Source organism: Ochotona curzoniae, unplaced genomic scaffold, assembly GCF_017591425.1.
Source record: "Ochotona curzoniae isolate NIBS_2020 unplaced genomic scaffold, NIBS_Ocur_1.0 contig_1014, whole genome shotgun sequence".
NCBI lineage: Eukaryota > Metazoa > Chordata > Mammalia > Lagomorpha > Ochotonidae > Ochotona > Ochotona curzoniae.
The window spans coordinates 15,355,757-15,372,622 of NW_024464920.1; positions in this window are offsets into that span (position 1 = coordinate 15,355,757).

Below are 16,866 nucleotides of genomic sequence, written 5' to 3' on the forward strand. Positions count from 1 at the left end.
TTAACACAAGCAGTGCTTTACTTAAAAAGACATTTTCCCTGCAAAGACTGATTTTTTTAAAATGACTGATTTTTTATTGGAAAGTCAGATATACAGAGAGGAGGAGAGACAGAGAGGAAGATCTTCCTTCTACTGATTTCACTCCCCAAGTAGCCACAACGGTAGGGCTGCGCCAATCCGAAGCCAGGAGCCCAGAGGCTCTTCCGGGTCTCCCACGCAGGTACAGGGTCCCAAGGCTTTGGGACATCCTCGACTACTTTCCCAGGCCACAAGCAGGGAGCTGGATGGGAAGCAGGGCCACCAGAACACAAACCAGCACCCACAGGAGATCCTGGCTCAGGCAAGGAGAGGACTTTACCATTTCCCACATCTTTCCTCAAGTATCTCCTATTTTTATCATGAATTCCCTTTTAATCAACTGTAGGTTATTTAAAATAAATTCCTACAACTTAAAAAAAAAAAAAAAAAAAAAAGGAGAGGACTTTAGCCTCGAGGCTATTACACAGGGCCCAAGACTAATTTCTTGTCTCTTCAAGTTTTGGTTTTTCTTTCATGACAACTGAAATGTTAATTATTTACTACAGCAAGAGTTAGTTTACTAATCTCATCTGTTTAATGTTTACCAGATTTTGACATTTTTCTTCTTTTTCTAAATGAGCTGCAATAGACCAAGTAAAATCAATTCAGTGCTTCTGTGTAATCTTGTTTTTATCTTGACCTACAAGGAACAAGTCTACAGAAGGTAATGATAATAAAAAGAGGTCAACTTGCTAAGATAGCCAGCTTTATGCAAGCCAGTATCTTCATTTCCTTGGTCTCCTGTGGTTGGTCTACTCGATGGTAGGGGATGGGGTCCTGCTGAAAGCCTATCCCCTCTGGAAAAGAGCCGTTTTATTCCACTGACTCCACTACATATATTGTTGTGTTTGCTGAAGTACTTTTGGTGGGATAAAAGGAAAAATAAACAAACAAATGTATCTCCTTGGGAAGACAACACACACTCACACATCTGCATACACAAGTGTGAATTACTACAAATCAGTATATAAAGCTAAGTGTAAAAGCGTAAGAAATGTAGCTAATGTGTAGAAAAATGTCATCCTGCTTAGCTCCCGACAGCTCGTGGACTCGAATATGTTATTAGATCAAATAAAAGCGTTTAAATTCAAGTGTTGTTTAAATAGTATGCTTTTTCTTCAAGAGAATTTAAAAAGTTTTTATCAATACATTTTTCAAAAATCTTATTTTTGTACTCAGATTCCCCAATTTACTGAGCACGTGCTGACCAATAACATGTGTCATGAGATAGTTTCTTGCAATTGGCTGGAATGATAGCCATTTATCAGCACCTCCATTTATCCTGTGCCTCCTGTAGTTTATGTGAAATAAAAATGGAAAAACACTGTTATGTGATAGCATCAAGATTTCTCAAAATGTAAGTCTACAAAAGGAGGAAACATAAAAGATGGTGACAAAATAATTTAGAATCATAATTTAACCCTAAGGATAGTCTTTAGTGATGAATCCTTGACTTTAAAAACCCTAACTCTCCTTTATAATAATCCATGATCATTAATTCAATATGTAGTACAGTATTTATGATAAATATGATTATTTTTAGAAGTGATTATTACAATTTTCAAATATTAGGGAAGTGTATATTATGGAAAAACTCCTCCATTCTACAGTAAAAAGCTTTAGCATGATTAAATATAGACATCCCTGCTTCCTTTCATTTCAGAATATTTTTTCCATCCATTCTCTTCCTGTACGTTAGTCTCTTGTAGACAGCAAAGGAATACAACTGAGTCTTGCTCTTTCATTCGAGTCTGTTGTAGACAACACAGGAGTAGAACTGGATCTTTTCTGATTTTCTTTGAAAATCTATTCAATTCATCTTCCTTTGGATCTGAGAGTTTAATCTGCTTACATTCCAGTCATTGACAGATAAGAACCTCCTACTGCCATCTTCCTAATTGCTTTCAAGATCCTTTGTTCTTTTTTTTCCCACAAAGTCCTAATCCTATGGCAAGAGAGATCTGAAGTCTCAAGAGAGCGTAAATTAAGTTACAGTTTTCAAAGTGACCACCATGACTATATCTCAGAAAGTTAACAATCCAAACAAGAAAACAGTTGCAACACAAATTTGGGATGATTGAGAATCATTAGACAGGGTGAAGCACAAGGAGCAGATTCCCGGAAAATATAGGGGTCTGGTAGTTGGCAGCGGGGTACCTGGAGACACCTGGACACAGGGAAGCAGCAATGACAGCAGAGCAGTGTTACAGTGAATAAAAACCCACAAACACCCAGAAAACAGCTATCTGGACTCTGGTGATCCAGGCTCCAGTGGCAGCCAGGGAGCCAGTAGCAGCCACAGCCCCTGCAGCAGCCAGATGAGAACAGTAATCCTCAGGGAGCTTGGGAGGCAAATACAGGCTAAGAACTTCCCAGCCTGCTGATTTGTTTGACTCAATAACAAGTAGAGAAGAAAGAGTGGACTCCAAGGGACAGTTTAAGGACAGGGTGGATCTCACAGCACAAACTCCAAATAGTGCCAGATCAGGAGCCATCTTGTGTAGTGGGGCAGTGAGTGAGGATTTGAAGAGTTGGTCTGGAATGGGCTCATTGCTAATCACACTGAGCTACACCCAAAGGGAAAGTAGTGTCAGTTGCACATCCTGCAGGGTCTGCAATTTATGAAAAACCCAATGCCAGCATCATACTAAATGGGGAAATATTGCAAGCTTTCCACTAAAATCTAGATATAGACAGGGATGTCCACTCTCACCACTACTCTTTGATATAGTGTTAGAAGTCCTTGCCACAGCTATTAGGTAAGAAAAAAAGAAATTAAAGGAGCTCAAATTGGAAACGAGGAATTGAAATTATCTCTGTTTGCAGATGACATGATTCTCTACATAGGAGAACCAAAAGACTCAGTCAAGAGACTATTGGAACTCACAAGAAATGTTGGCAGGGTAACAGGATACAAGATTAATGAACACAAGTCAACGGCATAGGTGTACACAAATAATTCCATGGCTGAGAAACAAATTTTAAGTACATCACCTCTCGGCCTTTTGGCTAAGATCAAGTGAAACTGTAAGTACAATTGCCAAAAGTAATATACAGATTAAGCACAATCCCAATCAAAATCCCAACAATTCTCAAAAACTAAAAGAAACAAAAGTTCATCTAAAAACACAAGAGACCATGAATAGCCAAAGCTGTCCTGAAGAACTAAAATCAAGATGAAGGAATCACAATTCCAGACCTCAAGACATACTACAGAGCAGTGGTCATCAAAACAGTCTGGTACTAGCACAGAAAAATATCAATGGAACAGACTAGAAACACCAGAAGGGAGTCCACACATTTGTAGCCAGCTAATCTTTGACAAGAAAACTGAAAACTGTGCTGGAAAAAAGTCTGCTTTCGTCCACAAATGCTATTGAGCTTGCAGAACTAAGAAACAAGACACTCACCTTTATGCAAAAATCAGCTCTAAGTGGATCAAGGACCTAAACCTACACCCAGGAACCATCAAACTATTAGAGGAAAAAATAGGAAGCACTCCACAAGTTCTAACAATGGGGAAAGACTTCTTAGAAAAGCAGCCGAAAACATAGACAGTCAAATACAAAATAAACTAATGCGACTACATCAAAATTAAAAGCTTCTGTACAGCAAAGGAAACAAAGTGATGAAGCAGCCAACAGAATGGGGGGAAAATGTGAAGAAATGGGCAAAGGAAATGAACAGACATTTTTCAAAAGAATAGATTCAAATGACTAATAGCCCAATGAAAAGATGCTTAGGCTCTCTATCAGGGAAATACAAATGAAAACCACATTGAGGCACCACCAAACTCCAATCAGATTGGCCTACATTCAGAATTCTTCCTACAATAACTTGGTGTGGATGAAGGGAAAAAGGTATTCTCCTTCACTGCTGGTGGGAGTGTAGGCTAGTACCACCACAAACAATGGCAATCGGTATGGAGAGTGCTTACAGAATTGCAAATAAACTCACCATACAACCTAGCCATTCCTCAAGGAATATACCTAAAGGAAATGAAACCTGTATATGAAAAGGGGATCTTAATCCTACATTACAGCAGCATAATCTATAATAAAGACATGGTAACAATCCAGATGCATATCCCAAGAGAATTGGTTAAAGAAACTGTGGTACATCTACTCAATGGAATACTATTCAGCCATTAAAAAGAATGAAATCATACCATTTGCAACTAGATGATCCCACCTAGAGACCATTATTCTCAGTGAATAAGTCAATATCAAAAGGCTAAATACCATATATTCTGATGTAAGGCAGCCTTCATGCAAATTATAAGATCAACAACTTTTTCTATATCTTTTTTTTTTTTGCTGCATGCCATGTTTTTGATGTTTTTGTTTTTATTTTTATTTTCATTTCTTCCAGATAGTTTCTTTTCTCTTGTCGAATTCATTGCTGGTTTATGGATCACACAGTGGCATATCCAAGAGACTTGTATGTTTTCTTTTTTTCACCCAATGCATTTTTAGACTGCATGGTGCTGTACATTTTTTGTTTCAACTTCATATCTGTTGTTGGCTTTGTGGCTTCTCATTTAAAGGAATGTGTAGTTATGGCATAGTAACTACTACCATATCCAGATGTGAAGACACAATGCAATATATATCCTTACTTCAAAATAAAAGATGGACTCCCAATGATACTCTTAGACATATATAGACAATGGGATCCTGGGCTGTCTGACATTATCTGTATCAGCAATGTCGGGGCACACTTAAATAACAGACTGATGGACTTATGACTGTTTATGAAGGACTATACTATTGTAATAATATGGGGAACATCAGTCAGGGAATGGGAATGAAGGGGGGGGTGTTGGGATATCCTGGACCCTATGGAATTGTACAAAAAATTAAAAATAAAAAAATGAAAAGGCAGACATAACACAGAATAAAAATGAAAATCAAACCTTTTCCTTATGTCTACAAAAAAAAAAGTTACTGCAGCATTTCCTGTACTCTACATGTGTAAAGCAATTTTCCACTCCATTGGAAACTAGCATCTGATTGGAACAAATGCTAACCTTCATAATTTTAGAGCATGTGGCTTGCTAATTCCATCCATCCAATTCACTCATCCAATTGGTGTACTTGCATGCATGGAGTTTTCAGCTCCTTTAGTTCTAACCCATAGGAAGGCATGCTTACAGAAAATGTAGCATTAATGGAATAACCCTTCCTCCTTCTGTGACTATATCTTGTAGATGAAATGCAAATCAAGTTCAAGCAAGAACATGCCAGAACACACTGGAACAAATTAACCTGATTCCAAACAATCTTCCGTAAGACTAAATCAGCTCCTTTCTTTTCTGAAACCACAGAGTGCCGACTTTTCCTTGGCTACGTCCTTTGCCTTCGTTACCCATCTTGCTAAACTCCATGCTACACGAATGTCTATACCTAGTTTTTTATTCAGAGGCCCCACATACATTTTCTCAATCTCTAATGCCTTGCTTCTAATCATTCTCAGACAATTTTTTTACTTGTTATCAACTCCAAGCATACTTTTACTGAGCAAATGTTTATGTACTTAGTGCTTCCATATGCTTGATACAAGCAAGAGAGAAGATGGAGAAGAGGAGCTTAATAATAAGTAAAATTAAAGATTGACCTTGGGGTGCTTATAAATTAGCATTTCCATGAGTATGCAAAACTGCCAAAATGTCATAATTATCCAAAGAAAGAAGCAAAGAATCATTCAAAAAATTTTCAAAAGAGAAGAAAATTCCAACCACTTAATGAGTTCTTGTAGCATTATACAACACCAGAAATAAACCTGTGTCTTTAATCTGTGGAAAGGAATGGAACATGGCATGAGAAAGGCTAAATGATTTCAGGGCAGCATCAGGAAATAGCAACTTTTACTTTAATTATTATAAAATGCTTCTTAATAGACTAATAAAATTGTAAACAAAATTTGAAATTGTTGGAGTACAAAGCAAAAAAATTGAGGGAAAAAATAAAACAAAATGACACTATTTGTAGTATTTCAGAGTGCATGTATAGAAACAAACCACTAATTCCTTAAAATGAAAAAAAGCAAAAAAAAAAATGTAATTAAGTTCTTCATTCGTAGTCAGAGATGAGAATCAGCACAGCAAACCTTAATAACCTATGGTAGAGAGTCAGGCCTTCAAGACAGCCAATCCACAGCCTTGGCTTCAGCGGGGGATCCCAGACCCCAACCACTCGTGGTGTGAAGGACAGCATGAACAGAAGGTTCTCCCTCATCTTGGTGTGATGGAGGGAATAACAGGGATGTGGGGAGAGTCGTTAAAGAACTTTCCCATTGCAGGATGGGAAGACCGACACTCTGGAATTACTAGCAACCGAGACTCCTATTCTCACAACCATTCACTTAGTCATTCAATAATTGTCCTCAAGAACTTTCTCCCTTGGTACCATGTACTGTGCTGTACCAAGGAGGCAAAAGGGGGAAAAGAAACCCCAATACATGCTTTTGCCTCTGCCTGCCACTGTAGCACCCGTGTCTCTAAGTCTCTCCAATCCTTCAGATGATCTTGTCTATTCTTTCATACATAAAAAGCTTGCTCTTTTTATTCAGCTATTTTTCCCAACTTGCAACTATATTCTTACTTGAATCATTACTCAATTTAAACTTCTCCCAGAATATAATGGCTTTTCTCTGGGGGCAGCAACTCAGCTGTTTTGTTTATCATTACATATACATTGTCTTGCCAAGTGTATTTGCATTGTTATCATGCAAGTTACAGTGAACATACTAATGAGCATGCTGTTCAAAGGGAAACCACCACTGAGCTGAGAATTAGACATGCTATTTACCAGTATCTTCTCCTTGTTATAGGGTGACCAACAGCCCAAGTTTACCTAAAACACAGTTTCCCAGAATACAGTTTTTTTCTTTTATACTAAACTGGGTCAAGTCCTAGATAAACTGTGAGGATTGGCAGTCCTTGCAAATTAAAGGTCTGGGTTGGAGGAAAATTGCAATGAATGATTGCTATAGCACTAATCGTAATTTACATTTGTGTCATATTATCCTAGTTCAAGGATTTTTCATATCCTACTTGTTAGAACAATGAAGAGATGACTGTTTTTTTTGTTTCTAAAGGAGAGTATTGAGTTGGGTGGGAGCATTGGACAGACACACACAAACAAAGCTCACATCCACTAGTTCACTTCCCACATACACACAAGGGCCCATGGATTCAGCTGGTATCCACATCTCCCACATGCATCACAGGGACCCAATCACTTGAATCATTTGATGCCCTTCAAGGAATATAATTGCAAAAGAGCAGAGCTGGGCCTTAATCCTAGGCACTCCAATATGCATTGTGAGTGTCCCAACTGGAGTGTCCACACTTCAGTGATCACCCCACAACTTAGGTTTTAAGAGAACATATAGCTACATCATTCCCCAGTCCTTCACACTCCTTTAAGATAGAAGAACTAGCTGTTTACTTTCCTATGTTACGAATGAAGTATTCTGAGGCTCAGAAAGTTTAACAGATATTTCCAGAAGTATTTCTCCTCAGTAAACATAGCTCCGGTGCTGGGAAGTAGGCCTTTGGAAAGCATGTCACATCCACGTGAATGCTAAACTTGTGACCCTGGCTTAATTAACACCACATTGCTAGAAACTAAGCAACTTTGAGACAAATGAGTATTAATAGACAACAAACCTGAAATGACAAAGAAAAAAAACAAGATCTTTCACCATTTTTGGAACAAGCACACTGATTCTATGTTAGGAGTATTTTCTCTGAACTGAACTGAAATCTCATTTTTTTTCAGATCCTTGAAAGGCTCTAGCAATGTTTTTAAGTTCCAGTGTAATGATATTGTTGCTGATGTTGCTAGTAATTGTTTTCTTGACACCATCTCATTACATTTGCCACCCGTGTCAACTTTCTGAAGCTCACTCTATCATTCCATGACCTTTCTGTACTCAGAGGTTCACTAATGACAGAAATGCCATCCTTTGTCCATGGGTCAGCTCAGACACAGCCCTCAGAAACAATGAACTCTGTTAGAAGGCCCACAGATTCCTTCACAAATTAAATCTTAAGACATTGTTCTAAAATTTGCTTACAAGTTTGAGCATAAAAAATTTAAGTGAAATTAGCCAGAAATATAACCTGTGGTAGTTTCTAATCACTTCTTTTCTGGCTGCTTAGGAAAAACATCCTTCTATAGTTGTCTTGTGAGTCAGACTAGTGGCAAGAGAGTCACAAAAGGTCAAAAACAAAGACCAATGAGCTAGAAAAAAAAAATGATATACTAGAATGAGTCAATGGTTTCTTGTTTTCATGGTAGGGAACTTTAACCTCTGGCTCACTTGGGAAAACTTAGAGAGAATGTGAAACCCATTAAGAATTAGATCAAAACATATTATAGGGTGAACAGAGAACACCTTCCATGAATCGGTTATAAAAGATCTGCATCATTTTTCATCCAATTAGAAGGAAAAAGGAGGGAGTTATTGATTCAGTACTGAGAAATTACATAACCATTGATCTAAAGTAGAAAAAAAAAGGAAAGAAAAATGTCCATTTAGATAATCACAGCTACATCTAGAAATAGGAAAAAGAAACAGTCGTTGGTTAGCCTGATTGCAGCTCTTATTGACAACTGTAATACAGGTTTTCTAATCAAGCTAGCCTCTGTTCCCACTCACCATCTATTAACTCCTATCCTAACCCTTCTGTTTCCTGGGCAGCTCCCAACTTTCAAGGATATTTCCTTTTCATTTCAAAAGACTAAGAATTATTTAGCTTCCAAAAATGATCACTTTTAATACATGCATCAAAACCAAACAGTAAGAATTTGACATTAATGTGATTTTATTCAATGTCAAGAAGAAAACCATTAAAAAATTATCAAAGGCCAGACATGGCACAATAACCTAGTGGCTGAAGTCTTTGCCTTGAATTCACCAGGATTCCATATGGGGACCAGTTTGTGTCCAGGCTACTCCACTCCCTGGAAAGCAGAGAGGATGGCCCAAGGCTTTGGAACCCTGTCCCAGTGCAGGAGAACCAGAAGAAACTCCTGGCTTCAGATCAGCTCCGCTTTGGCCATTCTGGCCACTTGGGGAATAAACCAGCAGATAGAAGATGTCTCTGTCCATCTGTAAATCTCACTTTCCAATAAACAGTAAAATAAATAACTCAAAGTCCTTCTGTGAGTAAATGTTTTTAATTTAACTATTTCCCCTAATATTAATCTTATCAATCAGATTCCTTAATAGGCTGTTGAAAGGAAAATGCTGGAAAAGTGGTGAAATGGAAATATAAGTCCAAGTTCATTCAGATGTGACATTTAATAACTTTACATGTGAAAACATTGCACTGATGGCAGCGTTTTTCTTCTTCAGTGAATAATACATCATGCATGAAAGAGACTCTGCATGAAAGGGAAAACACTCCTAGTATGCTTTGGAAGAACAATCACAAAAACCACCAGAAAAAAGGCAGTGAATAATTATACTTCCAAATGAAGCAGAAATACCAATATTGACATTACTCAAACTTAAGCATATTACAGAAATCAGCAGAGTATGGTCATACTTGATTGATTAAAGGTAACATCTAAAATGAGTGGGTAACAGATTCCTTACTACAGATGAAAATCATAGCATCAACACACATTCAAACAGCGACTTTCAACATGCAGGAAACATGAAAGCATTGACAAGATGTAAGAATCCATTTTCAGTTCATAAATAATCAGAATATAGAAAAATACTTGCTATTTAGAAAATACAACTAACAAGATGTATTTCAAGCATTATGCTGTTCTCAAAACTAATAAATCCTATGTATCAGCATAATTAGGAATATATCAAATGTTTGGTGGTGAAAAAGTATATTTTATAAAATAAAATTCTTATATAGATTGAACAATTTTTGTTTTGAAATTCAATTGCATGCTAAAAATTCAAATATTTCCTCAATAACAAATGTTTCAAAAATCAAAGAAGATGCTACATAGCAAATTTAAGGAGCATAAATTATGATGTCATGCTCTTATTTAAAAAGTCAATAAACATGACTCTTGTATACCATATGTTTATAGTTATTTTTAAGTAGAAAAATACAAGTGATCAAAATATCCAGTTCAAGATTTTTTTTAAATGGCCCAACACAGCAGGAGGGGGTAATTAGCACAAAGATAAAAGAACATGGAAACAGAACTTTAAAATATACACAGCTAGTGTCTCAAAAGAAAATTAAAATTGATCAATCCAGAAATCTAATGACAAAAACAAATTTAAATTTAGGAACACTGCAGTTAGCTGAGAATGAAATCTAATGCTTTTTATTACCTACATATGTTTACAAATGTAAAATCTCAATGAAATTGGTGGTTTCCTAGGGAAACACAAGTAATGAAAATCAGCTAATAAACATGTATAAAATTTCCTCAGGTTCATTTACTAAACTTTTGAAAAATTCTTATCAGAAAATCTTTAAAGCCGCTGCTAACACTCTTTAATATTTTCATACTTTTAAGAATTTTCATCTTAACCAATTCACACCCAAATATATAACAAAAGGGAGAAAATGCCCACCACTGCTTAAGGATGGGACAGTTTCTATGCAGGCCAATGCTGTTCCCCTGAGTCTAGGGGCAGTTCTATGATCTGGCGTACAAGCCACATGTTTCTACAAAATACGTTTATTTCCCCTCCACAAACTCACTTTGAGGGAGAGGGAATAATAAAACTAAGTGAATAAAGTAACATATCCAAAATCTCCTAGTACAGATGCACAAATCTTAGTTTTTACATCATTAGCATAATTTCCTCCTTTGCACACTCTGTAACCCCCAGGGTACTATTCAGCCACAGCCATTCCCCACAGCAATTCTGCACCTGGGATCACCTACCCTCACTTGTATTCTCCGGCCACATTAACCTGAAAGCCTTTTTATTTCATAGTGCAAATCTGATTTCTTAAACTCAAGAAAATGCTGTTTTTAAAAAGCTGGGTTTTGAGGGGTAATCTGGGACGCTCCTCAGCGTTCCTTTTCTTTCTTTTTCCCTTTTTCTATCTTTTTGGCGGTGGAATTCTGACCATTCTAGGGTGAGTGTCAAAGCTTAACAGACTGACTACGGGCAGAAGCATGCGCAGTGAATGATCACTGCTCTGCTGGAATACTTGACACAGTTCCTGTCCCTTCCCCCGACTGGGGCCAGGCAGGAAATGATGCTGATGTTGACTCTGAGAGACCATTCTTGGTCTGAGGATTCTCTCGGGATCTTGGGTTTAGCTCCATCTTCATCTCAGGCAGGAGGATATGATCTGAGCTATGTGGAAGGCAACAGGCTGTTTAGAATGCCAGGGAAAAGCCATTCCAACAAGCAGTTGTCCAGTGAACTGGATTTCTGAAATAATTCATTAGCCCCATCTGAGGATCCAAAGCGAATACAATTCAAGGGAATGGATGTCCTTTTTTTCTCGTAAAAGTGTATGGGTGGACTATGGAACCAGCTAGAAGCTCGTCAACAAATGAGAAACCAATTTAGTAAAGTAACAGTTAGGAACAAGACTGGAGCCTTAGACCTGCCTGCCAAAACCATAAAAAAGTCCAATGAGCAGAGCAAGGAAGGAGCTTGCAGAGGAGTCAGCCTTGCTTGCTGATGGTCCAAGAGAGGCAAGGGAAGACGATACCATAACAGACAATGAACAGAAGACAGACTTTTTAATCCCACAGAATGTAATCATTATTCTAGAACTCTTAAACAAAAGATTGGGTGAGGAGAAAAGAATTAACCAAATTGGCAGCTTCGGAAAGCTCCTTTTCATGATCTTCTTTGAAGCAGACAGACTGCTTTCTAACTTCACAGTGTAGACGTGTAAGACTGAATCACTGAGCTATTTCAGAATATGCAGGTGATACCGACAGTGGATCCAGACATATTTTAACTGAAAATTTTAGTAGCAAGAATTAAGGAATTGCCTTCTGGATGTCAGTTTACTGACATTCTGGGATGTTTACCATAATGGCTTTCTGATTGATTCTCTTCCTGCTTGCTACCTTCTCAGATCTCAGTTCTCTGCCAATCTTTCCCATCTGATCTGTTGACCATCCTTTTATACCTGTCTATTGCCTTGAGACTAGGAAATCCAAACAGCTTAGGATGGATCCCTAGAGCTCCCTGGCCTTGTGCCTTGCTACTTCTGCATCACCCCCTCAATATCTACATTTCATTTTTTCTCTGCTTATATCTGTGGCTCTTAGAAATTGTCAAGCTTTAATCTCCACACTTTCCATATATCTGTTGTTCCTCTTATTCAATTAAACCAACTTGAGAAGCTTAAAATTATGGAACGTTACACTCACCAGAAGCAGAATACAGCTCTGCACATTCATACGCAGCGTCCGTCAGAACAAATAGATTCCTGGCCATAAAAGCATCAGAAAATGTAAAGCATTCAAATCCTGTGTTCTACACTTACAAAGAAATTAAACTACAAATCAAGAACAGAGACTTTTCAGAAAAAAAAATCCAAATATTTAGAAATAAAAGATAAATTATCCATATGTCAAAGAACAAATCAATCAGAAAATTAGAAAGTAATTTTAATAGCACAGTGAAAATAGCACAGTGAAGTGGATGGGTGCATAGAAATTCTAGACAAAACATTTATATTTGAATCACTGACTGGCTTCGAGAGACCAGCAAAGAAAAATATATTGGGCAAGTGATACAATGACTAAGACATCTATATTCAATATCTGAGTAGCTGAACTTGATTCCAAATTCTCTGCTTACTTAATTCTTACTTATTCTTCAGCTTGTGGCTTAAGCAGCTTTGCTTCTCAAAAATCATTCCTCCTCCAAGCCCTGTTCCTTGTCCTACCTGAATCACTATATTCTCCTAGAGAGTCCCATCAGTCCCTGTGGAAATACATCCATGCTCAAATTGTTTTCTTAGTCTCTCCTTAGGTAGTAATTCCCAAAAAAAACCTGCCTGTGTTATCTTCATCAACTTAGAATCTAGCACAATTTTGAATGGCATAGTATGTATTGAATATTTAGCGAACTGGATAACTGATGGCTATGTGATTATGTGCAAACTCATTTATCCTGCCTCAGCATCCTCATCTAGAAAATTCCTATAAGTTCACACTTGCAAGATTTGTACGAGAATTTAGCGAGCTCATCCAACATAGTTCTTTAAGAAATGCCATGCGCCTGGTTTATGTTATTGCTTCCCTGCCTGGATAGACAATTTCACTTCATTTCATGGCCTGAGCTACCCAGAACAAGTTTTAAAAAATCACCTTAAGGTCCTTGTTTCTTAATTTAATATTAGCACATCAATGATTAAGTAACATGCATAAAAGATGTAGAAAAGTTTAGTGAACAGAAAATGCCATAATAAAATCTGTCATTATTTTAATTAACTTTGGTTCAAATAATCCTAATGACAAAGGTTATAACCAAAGCTGTGGTTAAAATTCCAGGTTTCAGTATTTCGCAGAAGGTACCAGAAAATTACTAGACCTAAAGAATAATTTCAAGAATGTTTTTAAGAAGTTTTATTTGAAAGGCAAAGTTATAGAGAAAGAGATAGAGAGATCTTCCATTTGCAAGTTCACTGCCCAAATAGCCTCAATGACTGAGCCAGTCTAAATCAAGAAGCAGGAGCTTCCTGTGGGTCTCCCTTGTGGGATCAGGGGTTCATCCCTCACTGTGTTCCCAGACTGTAAACATGGAGCTGGATTGGAAGTGAAGCAGCAGACATATGAAACAATGCCCCATGGGATGCTGGCACTACAGGTGGAGGCTTAGCCTACTACAGCATGGCCTTGGCCCTGGCAATAAATGATTACAGAAGGACAAGGCATTGTGCAGTTGGCTCAGCTCCTGCTTGTCACATGAACATCCAGGCTGGAGTGCTAGTTATAGTCCTGCAGGCTCTATCTCTGACCCAGCTCCCTCTTAAAGCATCTGGCAAGGCACAAGAGGACCTGAATACTTAAACCCCTGTCACTCACAGATACCTTTCCAGGCTTGGCTAAGCCCTGACTGCTACAGCTAACTGGAGAGTAAACCAGCAGAAAGAAGAAATCTTTGTCCCTCTGTCTGTCTGTCTTCAAAAGACTTGAAAGTAAAATTGAACAATTTTGAGAGCAATGGCATAAATAGCAAATTATCATTGCATTTGACATGTGGGCACTTGCTTAAAATTAATATCAATAAATTAGTCAAGACTAATAACATTTCCTCATAGCATTGAGACGACTTTGGTGACAGGGTGTAATAGCAGTAACAATGTACAAATCTAGGGCAATATATTCTGACATTCTTCAAACACTTTGGAACATTAAGCATCAGGGGAAGCAGAAATAGCACAGACAAAAGGGAAAATAAATTAAAAATGACTTTAGAGAAAGCAGCAGAAACGTAAGTTTCATTTGACCTACATTTGTGAAGGGAAGTACTGAAACACAGAACAAATGAGAGAACGTTAGGCAAACTGCATATCCAAGATTTAAACCAAGTTTTTGCTACATATCAGGAAAAGCCATTCGATTTTTAAAAAACCTTTAGCTGATTATCTCTAAAGGACAGGGATGTCTATAACAAAAGCTAAATACTAACAATTTGATTATTTGCAGGCGAAGTATCTCAAACCGTTGCTTATGATAACTTTGACAAAGAACATGTCTTAACTGCCATAGCCAGCATGTGGATTCATTACATCCTATTTAACATTACCAATAAAGTTAAGGCTGCATCAAACATAGACAGCTTGGTGCCTGCCCGTAGGGTAGAGAAAATTTCAGAATGAGAGCGGGACACAATCTTCAGAAGCACACTACATATGTCTTCCGACGTATGGTTATGTTTGGCAGCTTCTCGTACAAATGGCATTTTCTCAGTATTATCAACTAAAACATTGCACAAAGGTTGGCGGTGTTGCTTTCAAAAGAAACTAAACACCCAATGCTGATAAAACTGCCTTCATTGTTCTCCAGGCATCTAACTAGCTTAAAGCCTTTTCTGGAAGAAGCTGGGGAATGAAATATAAACATTTTCCTGAAGCAAAGCGCACTCTTTTCACAGCTAGCACTTGTTATAATTGGGCCGCCCACCTTATCTAGATCCAACTTTGAGATGCTTAGATTACTGTGAAAGAAACAATGCAAAATACCACATTTTCAATATTTCATTTTGTGACAAGTTTGGGAACCAAAGTAGGTAGAAACCCTTCAACCAGAAACCAGAGCCTAACTATGTTATTTAGCAATCCCCCATTCTTGGATCAGAGCTACAGAAGGCCTGATGATTTCATCAAACACCATCGGGTGAAGAGTGTGTGCGTGTTTGTGGTTTGAATGTAGGGGAGGAGGAAATTCAAGGAGAAAATATGAAAAAGGAGAGCAAAGAATTCAATACAAACAAAGCCTCAACAAGGGAAAGGCAAGAGTACTAAAGACAGTATTATGAGCCAAATGGCCAGCCCCCAACTACCAAATGGGTCTTCTGATTTCATCACGTATCGGTTCACAAGAGCTAGGAATAGTAATGACAATGACAAAAAACATTAATGATCCCGGTTTGCTCAGTAGCTATTTCACATTTATTAAAATATACTGTGCCCAATAAATGTGTATAATTACTATTGACTAAATTTTCGGGAAGCTTGGACAGAAATGCTAATTCACCTGGTTTGATCATATGGTGAACATAAATATATGTCAGATTACCACATTGTAGAACTACAAACAGCTAACATGAAAAAAATTAATTTTGTATCTGCTAGTCTTATGCAATCTTATGACCTTATGTCGATGGCAAACCCTAGTGTCTGCTTCTCCATAGGAAGAAATCGGTACCCTACGCATCAATAATTGTTACTTCTAATTTGTTTTGCTTTTAAAACATATGACCATCTAGAAGAAAACTGAAACTGGTACTGGAGCTAGATGGAAAAGTAGTACTTTACCCACTCATTCAGTAATATTACAATGCCTTCCACGTGTCAGAGAGTGTTTTAGGCCTTGAGGGCACAATGGGGAGAATAAAAACACTTGACCTTAATAAATAACATATGTCAAGGCGTGAAACATGCTATAGAGTAAAAGCAGGGAGAGAACAAGGACAGTAGAGGTCAGAGATCTTGGGGGATCAGAGTGAACTTTCGATGGCACGGTCAATGAAGACCCCACTCAGAAAGTGATCTTTGAGCAAATTCTGCAGGATGTGATAAGGAAAAGGATTTGTGAGACCAGAGTGCCTCGGGTGGACCAAAAACAGAAGATCTGTGGGTAGAAATACTGCATGTACTCACAAAACAGCCAAGTAGCTCCAGCAGGCTGGGAATGGTGAGACCGAGAATTGTAAATCAAAGGAGACCATAAGTAGGAGCTCTTTGTTGGGTTGGGGGAAGTTTGTGATGAAAACGTTAGATGGTCTTAACAAGAGAAATGTCATGATGTGACTGCTATTGTAATTGGATCACTGTTTGCTGGCAATAAATTATAAAAGTGTGCAGAAAACCATTCAGGAGGAATGTCAGTGTACTAGGCAAGAAATAATGGCAGTTCAGACCAAGGTGACAGCATAAAGTGGAGAATAATGAGATTCTGATGAACTTACTAAAACTGAAATCAAAACATGAAAACGTGTGAAAATAACAGACATCATGGATGACCAGAGGTGTTAAGAATTATTATCCGAACCTTAGAAATAAGGCCACAGGATGACTGTGTGTCTTTTCGTATCAGATAATTGCCTCACAGGCCTTGACAAGGATGAATTAATGCTCTAGGGCATGCA